This window comes from Somniosus microcephalus, unplaced genomic scaffold (genome assembly GCF_052327205.1).
Source record: "Somniosus microcephalus isolate GS21.2 unplaced genomic scaffold, FLI_Smic_1.0 unresolved_chr2, whole genome shotgun sequence".
Classification (NCBI taxonomy): domain Eukaryota; kingdom Metazoa; phylum Chordata; class Chondrichthyes; order Squaliformes; family Somniosidae; genus Somniosus; species Somniosus microcephalus.
Window position 1 is genome coordinate 57,001,333 of NW_028225180.1, and position 5,004 is coordinate 57,006,336.

Genomic DNA, 5,004 nt, shown 5'->3' on the forward strand with positions numbered 1-5,004 from the left:
TGACTGTAATTAACGCCACTTATTGTGTAACACTTTTTTTTCTGACCGGGGCACAGGGTTCCTATAAATGGGGAGTATTTACTGATCTCATACACATTCCATTCCGAACCGCAAAGCTGGACAGATTTCGCAGTTTTTTAATTTAATGGAACTGCCAACTATTCTACAGATAAAGCAAGTTTACTATCCTATTCTCGCATCATTTGGGGCTCCCGGTAAGTCAATGTATTCTGTTGGTTAATAGCTGTGGACTATCTTAGTGTTAATATAACCGATTCCGAGCATGTCCTCATTGCAGAGTCATTGATCCACCGGAATCAGTCGGTGAATATCAGCGGGAACGCTATTCGTCCGCGCGGCCGCTGATGCGCTGTTCTGGCCGCTCGATCGTGGCCACCGGGACCTCAACCTTCCTCCGTCTTCTGAGGGAGGGCCAGGCTGATCCCCCGGCCCCTCCAACAGTATGTAGATAATTTAAGAATGTGTTGCTTAGTGTCCATGGTAAACATTTCATCTGTACCGTTGTTTCCTGTCTACTTTAAGTTGTTCCGCAGCCATCCATCAGAGGACTGTGAAAGATATTTGGAGCAATAATTACCGCTCAGGGAGCTGCTCCCCTCCGCTCGGCTGCAAAAAACCTTCGCGGTTCCACCAGCTCCCGCTCTGTCACCGAGCAGCTTCCCTCGGGGCGATTAGAAATAGAAAAAGCGTAGAGTTTCGACCTACATCGGGTGTTTGTGGCACAGTTGAATGTATTATTTGAATTCATATCTTTCCAGTAATTGTTTGTAAATTATATTGAATACAACTGACATCTGATGCCGCTCCCGAGATCCCCCTCGCCAATTATACCGATGAGATTAAATGTAAAATTCCATCGATTGCTCCCTGGGGCCGCTGCAGTAACTCATCATATAGACGAGCATTGACAAATTGGCTCAGTGCATCACATGGTCCCAGCGTAATGACTCGATGGTTTCAGCGCTTCACACTGCAATGGAATATGTGTTTGGATGTATGTAAGGGAATCCATTTATTTATTGATTATGAAAATGAACAAGTTAAAGAAACATCCAAGGTTGCTCTTTAAGGACCTTTAATCTGTAACTGTACCGTCCCTGCGAGGTACTGCGGTTTGACCTGCACCGCACTGTTAAAGTGTGAATGGAGCCGCAATGGATTTCTAACGAAAGGATTCGACATGAAACGTATACGTTGTTTCCCTTTCTACAGATGATGGATCTCCTGTTAGGTATTTGCAGAGTTTACTGTTTTTATGCATGAATATAGTGTCAGTGGCGATAGCGAAGGAGATTCAATCGGAAGACATGGATCATGGCAGGCTGATCCGATGTCGCCCGTTTTACACTGTGGCACAAAGTCAAAATTCCCCTCCGTTGAGCCATCAGTGCCTGGTTGTCGGTGGTGTTGGCGTCGCTATCCGTTGCCACTGCCGATACTGAATACGAGCGACCCTCCCAACACCAACCTCCACCCACCACCTTGACACAGTCTGCCTGAAGTGTGCTGGCAGGACGGCGCATTCTCACTCCCTCGATATTGAGTGTTTAATGATAACTTTCGTTTGAAAATGTCTATTGTCAATGCTCGTCTATATAATAATGTGTGCATAACCCTCAGTAGGAACACATCGGTTCATCTCCCCACAATACGATGTAAGACTTATCCGAGTGTCCCCAAAACTTACTCTTGTTCCCCTTTCTTACAGCCAACCTATTGACAATGGTGATTCTCTCCAGAGGAAAATGCGGCCTTTCCAAATGTATCTCGGTCTACATGGTGGCCATGGCAACAGCAGATCTACTGGTCATGATCGTCAATGTAATCGTATATAACATTTTGAGTAAACACTTCCAATATTCATTCCTGTCCTACACTGCCGTTTGTAAGTTCATGATGTACATGGCTTGTACCAACCTGGATATGTCGGTGTGGTTTACCGTCTCCTTCACATTTGACCGATTTGTAGCTATATGCTGTCAGAAGTATAAAACAAGGTATTGCACAGTGAGGACTGCGGCCGCGGTTATAACAACGGTCTCTGTCCTGAGCTATTTAGAGAACATCCCCTATTTGTTTGCCTTTGAACACAAAGAAATAATTAACAATGTTCCCTGGGGTTTCCGCCCCAGTATGTCCTTTTTTACATCGCCTGCAGGTGTAGCTTACTTCCATTTACAAAATGTTTTAGTTACATATCTTCCTTTTGTTTTTATATTGCTGTTTAATTGTTTGACAGTCAGACGTATTTGAGTGGCCAGTAGAGCCCGCAGGGGACTCCGGGGTCACAGCAGTGAGAATCAGAGCGATCCAGAGATGGAGAACCGAAGGAAATCCATTATTTTACTGTTCACTGTATCGGGCAGTTTTGTGTTGTTGTGGCTGACATCTGCTGTAAATTCCATAGTTAACAACCTGGCCTTGCATCACCGACCCGATTATACAGCCCCTGCATACATTGCCACTGAAACCGGATATCTGCTGATGTATTTGAGTTCCTGTACAAACACGTGTATTTATGCAGCGACACAAACTAAATTCAGGGAAGAGCTGAAGAATGTGTTGAGATCTACTTGGACATGTATAAGGATATTGGTTAAATAAGTGTAACATTAAACTAAAGCTTCCTTTAACTAGAGTAAAATTACAGCCCGTTCTCCATTTTAGAATGGCCGTCTTACCGTTAGGACGAAAGCCGATTGTTGCTGTGAAAATGAACAGGCATCAGAACACCTTTCTTCCTTTTTGTGCCGTGTGTTTTGTGTCTGCTGCTTTCCTTGGGTCGGCCGTGGCTCAGCTGGTAGCAACCTCGTGAGAAGTTTGTGGCTTCAAGTCCCACTCCAGAGACTCAATAATCTACCATAATCTAGGCTGACACTCCAGTGCAGGGCTGAGGGAGTGCTGCACTGTCGGAGGTGCCCCTCTTTCAAATTAGACATTAAACCAAGACTCCGTCTGCCCTCTCAGGTGGACATAAAAGATCCTTTGTACTCTCTCGAAGAGGAGCAGGGAGTAATCCGGGTGTCCCAGCTAAAAATTATCCTTCAATCAACATCACAACAAACAAATCAACTGGATATTATTACATTGCTGTTTGTGGGAGCTTGTTGTGCGTAAATTGGTTGCCGTGTTTCCTACATTAGAACAGTGATCACACCTCAAAAAGTACTTCATTGGTGAGAAGAGGCCAGTGGTCGTGACAGGAGCTATACAAATACAAATTTTTCTTTTTCCCCGGGTCAATATAATCATTTCCCACTAATCACAATATTCTAACGTCTGCTATACTGTATTGGTTTATCTTCCTATTGTAGCAATGTTAACAATTAGCCTTTTCCCGTTAAGCAGGGAAGCAATGGTCTGTTTCCTGCAGCAATGGTCAGTTTCACGATGAAATAATACGCGATTGACATTACAAACAGATTCACCAATTTCAGGGAACTTTAATCATTTGGTAATAGTTTGGGAAGAGCGTTAGTTCTGCAAAGCAAAACATCTGGACATCCATCATCATTTTCAATTAGTACAATAGATACAGAAACGGAAAGTCTTAATGCTAAAGGATTTGCTTGGTACAATTGCAATTATATGGGTCAAGAATGAAACTATTGATCAGATAATCAATTAAATTATCTTTATGTGGAGTTGTATTTTAACTTTGATATAAGTGTAATGCAGAATTGTGAGGATTATCGAGTACAGGGAGTGAGAAAAATTAATAAAAACTAACAGTTTTGAATGAGTATTCGGTTTCTAAAGATCTAAGATACTGAGATCAGGAATGTGACATGTTTGGGTCGCCACACCAACGATCATCAGGTGTGCTTCTCATTTCTACCTTTTAATTGCGTGTTTAAGGATTATTGCAAATATTATGCGCTTAATAAACCTATGGCACTTCACGCCAATGTTCAAGAACATTATGGGAAAGCTTATGCTGACAATAGCCTTTGCATTTTAATTGTGAATGGGCTTCAGTCATTAACTGGGATTAAGACTCCGCTTTACCCGTCACTCTTTAACGTTCCCTGACTCAGACGTTCTCCAAAACTAAAATCCTCTTAGTTGCAGGGCTCCGTGGAGCCCGGGCTCTGCCAATCCGGCTGGAATCCAGCTTCTGGAGAAAGTGGTGATCAGTTGCGGGCGGTTTTGTGTAAGAGCCACATCCTCATTTACCTGGATGCGGACAACCAGTAGTATTTAAGGCGCGAGCCAGGCAGCCGGCAGAGGTTTTAGTTCCATCAGTCAGCGATGTTCTGCACCCAGCTACAATCCTGAGAGGGCGGCCTGCGATCAACCACATCATCCAAACTCCACAGGTAAAATAGAAAGCAAAGGCATGAATAATTAACCATTACATTACCGGGTCACAGTCAACCTGACGTGGTTGTGATTCACCGTCCCCTGTTTCTAATTAACCAGTTGTTGTACTCCCTTGTGTTTCTCTATTTCTAATTAAACAGTTACTGTGTTTCCCTGACATTCCCGGCTCCTCTATTTCTACATAAACAGTTTCTGTCTCCCCAGTCCCCTACTTTTAAATAAACAGTTACTGTGTTACCCCATGTCTCCTATTATTCTATTTCTAATTAGAGAGTTAGTTTATTCCCCTGAATTTCCTTGTCTTCTATTTCTAATTGAACAGTTGCTGTCTTCCCCTGTCCCCTACTTCTAAATGATGTGCTATTGTGGCCCGCTGGTCCCTATTTCTAACATCAGTTGCCATATTCAACTGACCTCTATTTCTAATTAAACCATTCCTGTGTTCGCATATATTCCCTTTATTCTATTTCTAATTAAAGGTTCATTTATTAAACTTAATTTTCCTGTTCTCCATTTCTAAATAAACATTTACAGTGTTCCCCTAAATTCCTCTTTATTCTAATTCTAATTTTGCTGCCGGTGTTCCACTGAACTCCCCTGTCCTCTAGTTATAAATATAAAGATTAAGATTAGGAAGGAAGCCTGTTCTATAGATAAGAC

The 5,004-nt window shown here is 42.7% G+C and overlaps 1 pseudogene; it reads left to right on the top strand.

The window, feature by feature from the left end:
• The first annotated feature begins 1,028 nt into the window (after positions 1-1,028).
• Positions 1,029-3,867, top strand: LOC147092686 (putative G protein-coupled receptor 139; annotated as a pseudogene).
• Positions 3,868-5,004: the final 1,137 nt, after the last annotated feature.